The sequence below is a fragment of the Capra hircus genome, chromosome 1 (assembly GCF_001704415.2).
Source record: "Capra hircus breed San Clemente chromosome 1, ASM170441v1, whole genome shotgun sequence".
Taxonomy (NCBI): Eukaryota; Metazoa; Chordata; class Mammalia; order Artiodactyla; family Bovidae; genus Capra; species Capra hircus.
Window position 1 is genome coordinate 32,834,980 of NC_030808.1, and position 14,026 is coordinate 32,849,005.

The window sequence follows — 14,026 nt, forward strand, 5'->3', positions numbered from 1 at the left end:
TAAAAGCTTAGAAAAAAATATTAATGCTCTATACATTTTAGAGGAACTCAAATGTAGAATTGAATAAATAAAAAGATATGCTTTAATGTTGATTAGAAATATAAAAAGTTGTACTATATAAATGCATGCACATATTATTTCTTATTTTTAGCTGTGACTGTATAAAAGACATACCAATCAGAATTCTGTTAAAAGACATACACTCTTCAAATAACTACAACTCATACTAAAATGAAATATGTAAGTGCTGAAGTTTTCTCCATGTTCAAGTGTTGATAGATCAATTTTAATATTAAATAACTTGTCTCTTAAGCATGAAGATATATATATTTATTAATAAATTCAAATTTACTACAAATATGTCTTATAATTTAATACGATTAAATATATAGTATGTTTGGTACTGTATAGTGTCTTTATTACACAGTGAAATGAAATGCATATTGTAGCCGAATAACATAAAAGATCCTGGAAGCCATCTTGTTCAATATATTTGATTTAATACATACTCAAGTCCCTTTCGCCTGTTATAGCTGTGGTCTCATACAATGAATTACAACATTAAAGAAAAGCTAATAATTTCATTATTAGGTAAAACAAATCATTTTGTGATTACCTTGTAATTTCCTTAATATGTAACAAACTCATGTCACTCTATGGGTAGACATCAGTTCTCAACTTTTGTTATGTCATAAAATGTCATAATTTATATCATATTGGCATAGAAAAAATAGAAGTAATATATAAAACATGTTATGAAACTATTCCTTATACATTTGTGCAAACACCTACTATTTTATATACTGTATATTTCATATTTAATAACTAATAAGTAACTTTTATGAGATAAACTGTCATAATTATTTTCTTTGTAGCAATCTATCATTTAAAATTTTTGTATGCAAACATTTGGGTACACGTGTGTCTTTCAATTCTTGGTTTCTTCCATGTGTATGCCCAGCAGTGGGATTGTTGGGTCATAGGGCAGTTCTATTTCCAGGTTTTTCTTTGTTTTTGTTTTAAATATAAATTTATTTATTTTAATTGGAGGTTAATTACTTTACAATATTGTATTGGTTTTGCCATACATCAGCATGAATACCACAGGTATTCACGTGTTTCCCATCTTGAACCCCCCTCCCTCCTTCCTCCCCGTACCATCCCTCTGGGTCGTCTCAGTGCACCAGCCCCAAGCATCCAGTATCATCTATCGAACCTGGACTGGCGATTCGTTTCATATAGGGAATCTCCAGACTGTTCTCCATAGTGGCTGTACTAGTTTGCATTCCCACCAACAGTGTAAGAGGGTTCCCTTTCCTCCACACCCTCTCCAGCATTTATTGCTTGTAGACTTTTGGATTCCAGCCATTCTGACTGAAGTGAAATAGTACCTCATTGTGGTTTTGATTTGCATTTCTCTGATAATGAGCCATGTTGAGCATCTTTTCATGTGTTTGTTAGCCATCTGTATGTCTTCTTTGGAGAAATGTCTATTTAGTTCTTTGGCCCATTTTTTGATTAGGTCATTTATTTTTCTGGAATTGAGCTGCAGGAGTTGCTTGTATATTTTTGAGATTAGCTGTTTGTCAGTTGCTTCATTTGCTATTATTTTCTCCCATTCAGAAGGCTGTCTTTTCACCTTGCTTATAGTTTCCTTTGTTGTGCAGAAGTTTTAAGTTTAATTAGGTCCCATTTGTTTATTTTTACTTTTATTTCCAGTATGCTGGGAGGTGGGTCATAGAGGATCCTGCTGTGATTTATGTCGCCCTTCCAGGTTTGATGCAGGATTCAGGATGCTTGGGGCTGGTGCACTGGGATGACCCAGAGGGATGGTACGGGGAGGGAGGTGGGAGGGGGGTTCAAGATGGGGAACATGTGTACACCCGTGCTGGATTCATATTGATGTATGGCAGAACCAATACAATATTGTAAAGTAAAAAAAAAAAATAATAATAATAACAAATGATAAATGGTTAAAAAACATAAATAAATAAATGAAACTGAGCAAGGAGAAAATAAAGTTGAATATTAAGTAAAAAAAAAAAGAAAAAAGAAAAAAGAAATGACTTAATCAGAATAGAAGACCAGATCTCACTTAGGAAGAGATAATAGAGGATATACACATAAGACAATTGTTTAGGGAACCTAACTTCAACATTCTCTTAGTTCTTTGAGACCTGTAGAATTCTTGAGTAAATCACTAAATGCTTGTTTCACTTGTTTGTTTCTCAGAGTATAAATAAATGGGTTTAACATGGGGGAAATGGAAGTCGTAAGTATTACTACTTCCTCATTGATAGTCATTTCATCTTTTGATGAAAGTTTGATATAGACAAACATGCAGCTGCCATAGGTGATAGAAACCACAACAAAGTGGGAAGAACAGGTGGAAAAAGCTTTTGTCTTTTGCTAGGCAGAGGGGAATCTTAGAACTGTTCTGATGATACATATGTAGGACAGAACAACACATGTAAGAGTCATGATAAATATCAACACATAGCAAACAAGAGTTATCTCTTCCATGAACCATGGATCTGAGCATGAGATCTTCAGGAGTGGATAAACGTCACAAAAAAACGTGATCAATGACAGAGTCACAGAATTCCAGATTCAGTCCCAAGCAAAACGGTGGAAAAACAATTAAGAAAGTGGTTATCCAACAGCAGAAGAAAACCATTTTGCACAATCTGTGGTTCATGATGGTCATGTAATGCAGGGGTTTGCAGATGGCTACGTAACGATCATAGGACAGGGTGACCAAGAGAAAGAATTCTGTTACACCAAACATTGATGTAAAAACTAGTTGGAACAGGCGAGCGTTATAAGTAATGGTCCTGTTTCCTGTTAATATACTGTACAAGAATCTAGGAATGCAGGCAGAAATGAATGAGATTTCTAAGAAGGAAAAATTTTGGAGAAAAAAGTACATTGCAGTTTTAAGGTGAGAATCCACTAATATGAGGGTTATGATGACCAGGTTTCCAATTATATTCAACATGTATGTGATGAGTAGAAATATAAAAGTCAAAATCTGCATTTGTAGGTTATCTGTTAATCCCTGGAGGATGAAACTGAATACTGATGTCTGGTTTCTCATTTCTGGGTCCTGACTTCTATAGTCTTCCTGTAAAACTGAGGGAGGTACAATCTGAGAAGACAGTGAGAAAATGTTTTGCAGTAGCTTTTGTTTAGAAAAGCTAAACAATATTATCTTACATGTATTATCTTACAATATTATTATCTTACATTATTATTATAAGTGAGTATTTTTAACTTAATTCAGAGCTGTAAGCCCTGTTGATATATGCCTTGATAGGTTAGAAACTTGGCGTTCAGTTTTGACACAAAATATGGTGAGATATGCAGTTTATATTGTAATTTACTGTACATGCAAACACACACAAATATATATACTTACACAGCTTTTCAGTAAAATACTAACCATCAGATGCCCTGTTTTCTGATATTATATATGTAATCTATGAAGATATCAACCACTATGCTGTATATCTGAAACTAATATCAACTATACTACAATTTTTAAAATAAATAAATGCAAATATGATCACAAAAAACAAAAAAAAATAAAATTTTTGTAGATAATACATAAGAGAAAATTATGTACACATTTTGTCATTTTACAGCAAAAACTTATTTAAAGATAGAGGTTAATGACAGATAAGTAAAAATTTCTGGTGAATGAGGAAAAAATATAATTAAATGATGGTATGGTAATGTTAATATAGCTACCAGTTGTAACTCCCACTTCTTTCTCTGAAGCCTAAAAGCTAGCATGTTTTGTTAATCACAACCTACCAAATTATTCTCATCAGCCTAGAGCTACAAATGTGAGGAGATGTAAAAAACTTAAATTTACCCTTTTATTGTCCCTTCAAATAATTTCTAAAATCTTAACATTCTGAATTGTCCTGGCACTTTATGATAATGTTAACAATTAGGAGAATCATTATGTTTTATTCTTATTTAATGATGATTAATATGTCTTTACTATATAATCAAGATAAAATAATACAGTTCCCCCAAATTGTTCTTTTTTATAATAAAGAAAACAGAAATTACCAAGGATGCAATTAGGGATTTAAATAAATTCAAATGTAACAAAAGGATTTATTTTAAAACTTTCACCTTTATCTACTGAAGAGACAAATTTGGAATGGGAATATTTAGATAGAAAAAGAAGTTACTGTTTTTTCATAATAAAATCAATTCAAAAGAAATGTACAGTAATTCTTTTCTAACCACAGTTTATCAAACACTATTTTGATTACTTTCAGCTAACCTGCAGGCCTCTTTCTGTCCCCTAAAGTTAAGGTGGGCTCACATCACTCTAAACAGGCTGAAAGACAAATTGTTTTGCAAACTTGTACCTAAATAAGACTTCAGTTTGCAGTAACACATAAAAAGAAGAATTTTAGAATAGCATAAGTAAAACACAACCAAGAAAAGATATCTATTTGTGTCCTCAGGTTCTTATGATTTGATCAAATGAATATCATTCCCTAATCCTATTCTAAATATGCTTTGCCAATTAACTACATGACATCTCAACATTGTCTTTTGATTTCTCAAAGAAAAGTTGTAAAATATGTTTTGCTGTTGTTCAGTCTCTAAGTAGATTCCAACTCTTTGCAAACCCATGTACTATAGCACACCAGGCTTCCCTGTTCCCCACTATTTCCCGGAATTTACTCCAACTCATGTCCATTGAGTCGGTGATGTTATCTAACAATTTTGTTTTCTGCTGCCCCTCCTCTCCTTTTGCCTTCAATCTTTCCCAGCATCAGAGTCTTTTCCAATCAGTTGGCTCTCCACATCATGTGGTCAAAGTATTAGAACTCCAGAGATAATCCTTTCAATGAATATTCAGGGTTGATTTCTTTTAGGATTGACTGGTTTGATCTCCTGCTGCCCAAGGGACTCTCAGGAGTCTTCTCCAACACCACAGTTTGAAAGTATCAATTCTTCTACTCACAGACTTCATGGTCCACCTCTCACATTCTCACATGACTGCGGGAAAAACCATAGCTTTGACAATGCAGACATTTGTTGGCAAAGTGATGTCTCTGCTTTTTAACACATTATGTTTGTCACAGATTTTCTTCCAAGGAGCAAGGGTCTTTTAATTCCATGGCTGCAATCAGTCTGCAGTGGGTAAAGAATCTGCCTGCAATTCAGAGAGCCAGGAGACTAGAGTTCAATCCCTGGATCAAAAAGATACCCTGAAAGAGGAAATGGCAGCTTGCTCCAGTGTATATATATATATATATATATATATATATATATATACACACACACACACACTCTTTTGTGAGAGTCAGTATTCATCATGTGGCCAAGTCTCTTACATTACTAGAGAAAATCCCATAATTCAAGAAGACAATTATCTTGGATGGGTTTTTAGCTCTTTTTTAATACCTTTGAGAGAATTCCTTGCATTTCTGCTTCACTTCTGAAAGAAATGTAGTGGCTATCTTCCAGGATTACAGTTCTAAAAGTTTGTTCACCACTTTTAAAGAACAGTGTTTATCTAAAAGCTGTTAGGTTTTAGAACTACCAGCTCTTCTTTAATGTCAGCCCCAATTTCAAAGTTTTTCTGAAATAGGAATCTGTATTAAGGACAATGATGAATTCAAAGTGAAAGTTGCTCAGTCCTGTCTGACTCATTTGACCCCATGGACTACACAGTCCGTGAAATTCTCTAGGCCAGAAGACTAGAGTGGGTAGCCTTTCCCTTCCCCAGGAGATCTTTCCAACCCAGGGATTGAACCCAGGTCTCCCGTATTGCAGGCAGATTCTTTACCAGCTGAGACAACAGAGAAGCCCACAAATACTGGAGTGGGTAGCCTATTCCTTCTCCAGAGGTTCTTCCTGACCCAGGAATCCAAGTGGGGACTCCTGCAATGCAGGCTGATTCTTTACCAGCTGAGCTACCAGGGAAGTCAGTCTAATTTAATTCTTTCCTTCCGTTAATTTCTCACTAAGTCTTGGGTGACCCAAAGAGGTAAATTCATAGGCATACCCCATATTCTAATTCTCTCTTGTCTATTCTTCTGTTTCAATTGTTGCTGTGCTGCTAAGTCGCTTCAGTCATGTCCAACTCTGTGCAAACCCATAGATGGCAGCCCACCAGGCTCCCCTGTCCCTGGGATTCTCCAGGCGAGAACACTGGAGTGGGTTGCCATTTCCTTCTCCAATGCATGAAAGTGAAAAGTGAAAGTGAAGTCACTCAGTCGTGTCCAGCTGTTTGCAAACCCATGCACTGCAGCCTACCAGGCTCCTCCATCCACGGGATTTCCCAAGCAAGAGTACTGGAGTGGGGTGCCATTGCCTTCTCCATTTGTTTCAGTTGCAGTTGGCCCTAATTTTTCTCACCAGCCCTAAACTCTACTTGCAGCTTGCCAATGTAAACTTCACACAGCTTGATAAACTAAATCACATTAGTATGTGAATGGGACACTTTTCACCTTAGAATCTTCTTTTTCCCAAATAGCAGCAGTAAGTTGCAGCCTTTGGGGAGCAATGCCCTATTTTCATTACCTGCTGGACCCTATGGTGTTAGATTAGCCCCTTTAACAGGTCTAAACCTTACTGTATTGATTCTCACCTATTTTCACTTACAGCAGGACAAACCACGTCTCTAACTTTATCACCTCAATGTATATTCATATTTGAAATTTATTATTTTTTTCTTATCCTGGCTTAGAGCATCATTAATTTTATTTTCTACTCCTGGAATATACATTGGATTCTCATATCGAACAGTAGTTGAAATAAAGGAAAATTACATTCCTTCCAAAATATACTTTATAAAACATTATAGAACCTACAGGTAAATTATCTGAGACCAGAGGTCTACTTAAATTAGAACATTATTAGTAATTGAAAGCAATTATATATTGCTCAGATATTAATACATTGACACTGCAATTGCCCGTGTTATGGGATAATAAATCTGTAACAGCACAAATCAAAATTGGCTTGATTAGATACCAGCAAAACTTGGATCATGTTAAGCACTTTGCAAATATTTCTCTTAATAAACATATCTGGGCTTGCTTCAGTAATATTGCAAAATTGACTATTTATTTAGGAGTAATTATAAAAATAAATGATGCACTATTAGTTTCAGTATTCTTAACACTGGTCAGGACATTAGTCTCCACTAGGAGCTTAAGCAAGCATATTCACCTAAATTTTATCTTTATCTTTAAGATGTTTATACAAATGAATGTACTGTATCTTCCTTCAGTCTTCATCTGATAAACTCTTCCTTCATCTTTAAAAGCAGATTGTGGGATAATAATGATGAGGAATATAGTAAACTAATTTGCTTATTTGGGGCATGGCAGGTAGGTGTCAGATCTCAAGTTTATAAAGTAATTCATTATTTAAATTAAAAAATATATATAACAAATATAATTTACATTACACAACTATTATATGACAAGATTTTGTTTATTTCCCTCAATTTTTTTTTTAATATCTCAGCCTTGCAATAACAGTAGAACTAAACATCAGGAGTATAGGAATAAATGTTTACTTATTCATAAGGAGCTTAGGGACTAAAAATAAAGGAGACAAGATAATTTAAACAGACAAATGCAATATAACGTAGCATAAAACAAGTTTGAAAATATTTCTTAGCAAACCAAAACAGTGATTATTTTTGAAAGATATGCATATCTCATGTAAAATAAAATAACAATGATAGTGATAATTGAATAACTATCAGTTCATTTCAGCCGCTCTGCCATGTCCAACCCTTTGCGACCCCATGGACTATAGCACACCAGGCCTCCTTGTCCATCACCAGTTCTGGAGCTTGCTCACACTCATGTCCATTGAGTCGGTGATGTCATCCAACATCTCATCCTCTGTCATCCCCTTCTCCTCCTGCCTTCAATCTTTCCCAAACTCAGGGTCTTTTACAATAAGTCATTTCTTTGCATCAGGTGGCCAAAGTATTGGTTTCAACTTTAGCATCAGTCCTTCCAAAGAATATTCAGTACTGATTTCCTTTAGAATTGTCTGGTTTGATCTGTGTGCAGTCCCAGGGACCCTCAAGAGCCTTCTCTAACACTATAGTTTAAAAGTATCAATTCTGCCCCAAGCAAGCTGCACCCTACTTGCTTGGGGCAGGTGCATGGGGATGACCCAGAGAGATGTTGTGGGGAGGGAGGTGGGAGGGGGGTTCATGTTTGGGAACGCATGTAAGAATTTAAGATTTTAAAATTTAAAAAAAAAAATAAATAAAAAAAATAAAAAACAAAAAAAAAAAAACCTAGAGGGATGGGATGGGGTGGGAGACTAGAGGAGAGAAATGTATACCTGTGGTTGACTCATGTTGATATATGGCACAGACCAATAAAATATTGCAATGCAAAAAAAAAAAAAAAAAAAATTGAGAAATGGGGCCCCCCCCAAAAAAATAAATAAATAAAATCTACTCTTAAATTTTAAATATATAAATTAATGAGAATTGAAGTTAATCAGTAGCTCTATGCTGCTCCCCATCAGTGACATTCTTAGGTCACTTTGAGATCTTGGGTGTCAGTCTTTTTTTTGTTTGTTTTTGTTTCTCTTTGTCTTGTTTCTTTACTTTCTTCTTTTTTAAAGTATAGTTTTGAAGTCTTGTTGATTTATAATATTTTTAGTTTCATTTCTACAGCAAAGTGATTCAAATATATACATAATTTTTCAGATTCTCTTTCATTATAGGTTATTACAAGATATTGAATATAGTTTCCTGTGCTATACAATAAACCCTTGTTATCTGTTTTAAAAAAAATAAATAAATAAATAAAAAATAAAAGTATCAATTCTTCTGTGCTCAGCTTTCTTTATAGTCCAGCTCTAACATCCATACATGACTACTGGAAAAATAATATCTTTGACTAGACAGAACTTTGTCTGTAAAGTAATATCTCTGCTTTTTAATATGCTGTCTAGATTGGCCATAGCTTTTCTTCCAAAAAGCAAGCATCATTTAATTTCATGCCTGCAGTCACCATCTATGCTGATTTTGGAGCCCAAGAAAATAAAGTCTCTCACTGTTTCCATTGTTTTCCCATCTCTTTGCCACGAAGTGATGGGGCCGGATGCCATGATCTTAGTTTTTTGAATGTTGAGTTTTAAGCCAGATTTTTCACTCTCCTCTTTTGCCTTCATCAAGAGACTCTTCATTTCCTCTTTGCTTTTTGTCATTAGGGTGGTGTCATCTGCATATGTGAGGTTATTAATATTTCTGCTGGAAATCTTGATTCCAGCTTATGCTTCATCCAGTCTGGCATTTCACATTATGTACTCTGCATAGAAGTTAAATAAGCACAGTGACAATATACAGACTTGATGTACTCCTTGCCCAATTTGGAACCAGTCCTTTGTTCCATGTCTGGTTCTAACTCTTGCTTCTTGACCTGTATACAGGTTTTTCAGGAAGCAGGTAAGATGATCTGGTATTCCCATCTGTTGAAGAATATTCCATGGTTTGTTGTGATCCATACAGTCAAAGGCTTTGGTGTAGTCAATAAAGCAGAAGAAGATGTTTCTCTGAACTTATATTTTTTTCTATGATCCAATGGGTGTTGGCAATTTAATCTTTGATTCCTCTGCCTTTTCTAAATCCAGTTTAAATACCTGGAAGCTCTTGGTTCATATACTGTTGAAGCCTGGCTTGGAGAATTTTGAGAATAATTTTGCTAGCATATGAGATAAATACAATTGTGCGGTGCAACTGAACATACTTTGGCATTGCTTTTTCTTTGGGATTGGAATGAAACCTGACCTTTCCCAATCCTGTGGCCACTGCTGAGCTTTCCAAACTTGCTGGCATATTAAGTGCAGCACTTTCACAGCATCATCTTTTAGGAATTGCAATAGCTCAGCTGGAATTCCATCACCTCCACTAGCTTTGTTCATTGTGATGCTTCCTAAGGCCCATTTTCCTTTGCAATCTAGGATGTCTGGCTCTAGATGAGTAATCGCATCATCATGGTTATCTGTGTCATTAAGATTTCTTTTTGCAAATAACAATAGCCATCATTAACTGAGTATTTATTATGTATCAGTGAATGTTCTGTTTTATAAATTTAGAAATATTTTCCAAAAAGTTAAGAATTAAAATCAATGCCATTCTCCCAAATCATCCCACCCTCGCCTTCTCCCACAGAGCCCAAAAGACTGACACAGAGGGATGGTACGGGGAGGGAGGAGGGAGGGGAGTTCAGGATGGGGAACACGTGTATACCTGTGGTGGATTCATGTTGGTGTATGGCAGAACCAATACAATATTGTAACGTAATTAACCTCCAATTAAAATAAATAAATTTATATTAAAAGAAAGAATTAAAATCAAGTTCTTTCAACAAGACCAAGTCTGTGATTCAAATCCAGGTCTGCCTAACTCCCGAATTTCTTTGCCCTTTCTCATTACTTTGCATTTTTGCGTCTGATATTTGAACGTGTACGAATGAGAACTAGAGCAGAATTTTGTTGTAGGAAAAAAAAAAAAAAAACCCAACAAACCAAGAGCTGGGACACCTGAAAGTTTAACCACAATCATGTTATTTCCTTGCTGTATCTCTGTAGGTAAGTCATGCTTTTCACTGAGCTTGATAAATAAGAGATAGTCATACTTGCATCCACTGTTTCATGTTTTTATTTTCCTTTTTTTTTTTTGGTATGCAGACCAATAGAAACCATGGTGTAAACAATAAAGTCCTACAGAAATAGAGGTCTTCCACAACTTCAGCTAAAATCACTCTCCTACAGACATATTTTCCTTGGCTTTTTTTTTTTTTTTTTACTTTACAATATTGTATTGGTTTTGCCATACATCAGCATGAATCTGCTACGGATGTACACATGTTCCCCATCCTGAACCCCCCTCCCTCCTCCCTCCCCATACCATCCCTCTGGGTCATCCCAGTGCACCAGCCCCAAGCATCCTGTATCATGCATCGAATCTGAACTGGAGTTTGGTTTCACATATGATATTATACATGTTTCAATGCCATTCTCCCAAATCATCCCACCCTCGCCCTCTCCCACAGAGTCCATAAGACTGTTCTATACATCTGTGTTTCCTTGGCAGTTTATTGACCATTCCATGCTTTATTGGGTTATGCTACTGGGTATGTCTTTTCCCTGCCTTGCCATCTAGAACACTTCTACTTATGCTTCAAAACCTCCTGAAGATGTCAGTATCTCTAATATACCTCTTCTGTTCTCATACTGTGTGTTTTCATAGCACCACTTAAAAGAGAGAATTAGAGCACTTAACGACTCTGTATTGTTGTGATTGCTCTTGGTCTGCCAGATTCTGCCACTAGACTATGTATCTTTAATGACTTAATGCATCCTTAGTGGTAGAAAAAAATGCTCCTTAAATTTTTGTTTGTTGATGTTAAATCTAAATATTAAAATTATAAACATTATTTGAAATATATACATTCTTACAATTAATGGTTATGCAAGGACCTAGTCTCAGAGCTTGTAAACAATGAGAATATCTTGCAAGAGAAGAAAAGGGCCCCTGACTTATTCTTCTCAACAGAATTAGATTTGTAATCCTCAAATATACAAGCCAAAAGAATGAACAGAATTCTGACTCTCTTTTCTGAAACAAACAAAAATAATGAATTAATAATAATTAAAAGGATTGTGTTGTTGTTACTGTTTGTTGTTTAATCACTAAGTCCTGTCTGACTCTTTTGCAACACCAAGGAATATAGCCCATCAGGTTCCTCTGTCCATGGGATTTCCCAGGCAAGAATACTGCAGTGATTTGTCACTTCCTACTTCAGAGGATCTTCCCAATCCAGGGATCAAACTTGTGTTTCTTGCATCTCCTGGATGGGCAAGCAAATTCTTTACCACATAACCACCAGGGCAGCCCAAAAAGATTGATCATCATTCATTTCTAAATGTGTTAAGAAATTTTTCAGTTTGATAGTCCAATGTAGTGCATTCACCTTGCTCTTCACATTTCACTCTTTTTTTTTTTTTCAAAGCTAGCTTATTCTCAGATTTTCTTGAACAACACAGATATTTATATGCAGTATACTTCTTTCTGTTGAGTATAAAGTGTCTTCCCAATAATGCATATCACATATTGGAATGGAAGAATATATCCCACGATATGTGATTTATAATTGAAGGCAAAATGAGAAAACAAAACAAAAAGAAACCTCACATCCACAGCAGAGAGATGATAATTTATCATCTATCTTTTCTGTGTGTTTATCATAATTATTTTAGGACACACCTTTTCAACGCATAGCTGCTCTTCATTAGATCCATATTGTCATAGGAAGTAGGATTCTCCTTTTGAGTGTGGCCACCAGCAGCAAAACATCCATTTGCCTATAATTGATTTTCAGGTTTATTTAAAATGCTCCATGAAGCGTAGCATATTGAAATGACTCATCATGTTTATTGGAATATCTTGAGGATAAAAGTTATCTTTGAATGATATTAGCATATTAAATGTAGTATAAAAAGATAGTTCTTTAAAAATATTTTAAAATAGTTTTACTATTCATCTTTTAATTTTTTCCACAATTTTTAAACTACTGCTCTTTATGAGAATATGAGTAGTCAATTCCAAATGCATCGGTAGTAGGGTCTAAGTGAACTAGTAGGCAGCCTTTAAGAATAGATAAGAAAATGACAGTTGACTTGTTCTCTTATAAGCATCCCAATGCAGTTCAGTAAATATTCATATTATCTTATTATTGCCTAGAGATTCAAAAGACCTGGGATACAGGTTATACCATCTAACTTACTTAAGAAAATTCGGATATCTCTTTTCTTTGAGAAAGAACTCACAATCTATTTTGAAAAGTTAACATCTAACTGCCAGGTTATATAATGCAATGAATTATCTTTCCTAGAGATACTGAGTAACACACAGTTAGATTTCATTTCATTAACTGCATATAAAAGTGTATATTTTACATTCTGTTTTCAGCAGAAAAATAAGATTTTATAATTGACTTATATAAATGATTGTAGAGAAGCAACATATGAAACTACATGTGGAGAATAAAGGGTGACGGCATTATTTGAGTTAACATAACTCCTTTGTGTAAAATTATATGCTTACTACAAAGGTAGACTCATGTATTCATTTAACTTTATTTGAGTTGTCAATATTATGAACAATAGAAAATGAGTAAGACATTGTTAATTACTTTCAAATAGCTTCCAATCTAGTAAAGAGAACTGTGGCTAGAAATTGCCATAAAAATTATTTTAAACTATCAAGAAGCACAAAAGGGTTGGCAAATTTCATCATGCAAAAGAGGTTCAGCTATTTTCCAAAAAAGTGTTTCTCTAAGTATATTTTCTTCTTTTATCCTTCTTTTCTTAAAAGAAAGAGAGCCAGGAAATGAGGCTTACATCCTGCATATTTTACTTCTTCCTTTTTCATTGTATATCTTAAACTCCTGGTACTTGCAAATCTATTAAATAGTTTGAAAACAACTGCTATGAAGGAAAGAACATGAGGTTTGAAGCCTAACAATTTAGGTTATAGCTAAATGAGTAAATCATGGAATTTTGTTAATTGTCTGTATGCTCCTTTGTAAATTGGGGCAATAATACTTCACTTAACCTGTATTAAATTATAGAATGCATCTATAGTAGCTAGACTACTGTTCTACTATATTAACAGCTGTTCTTACAGCTTGAGTTCTACTCTGGGGAAAAAGGATTAATTGAGTGCTTACAACTACAGTGGGAGATAGATTAGGATACAATGAATTGTGGGATCCATGGTGAAAACCATGAAAAAAGAACTAGAAGGTGAAATCCCCCTTATGCCAGCTCCACTGGAAAATAAAAGCTTTGATACTGAGCAGAGAGGAAATAAACCTGCAGAGTATGAGTTCAGAAACATTCTTGTGATAGGTCTTAAATGCCATGCCAAGAAGACAGATATTTAACATCCTAGGCAATGGAGAATTATTGAATATTTTTGGATGGTGAAGTGCCATGATCATAA

At 34.8% G+C, this 14,026-nt stretch overlaps 1 protein-coding gene and 1 pseudogene across 3 annotated transcripts in view; one reads left to right on the forward strand and one right to left on the reverse strand.

Moving 5' to 3' along the window:
* The window catches only part of CADM2 (cell adhesion molecule 2), a 1,295,522-nt gene that overhangs the window by 1,232,469 nt on the left and 49,027 nt on the right, over nucleotides 1–14,026 (forward strand). The window lies entirely within an intron of this gene.
* Nucleotides 2,152–3,097, reverse strand: LOC102173449 (annotated as a pseudogene).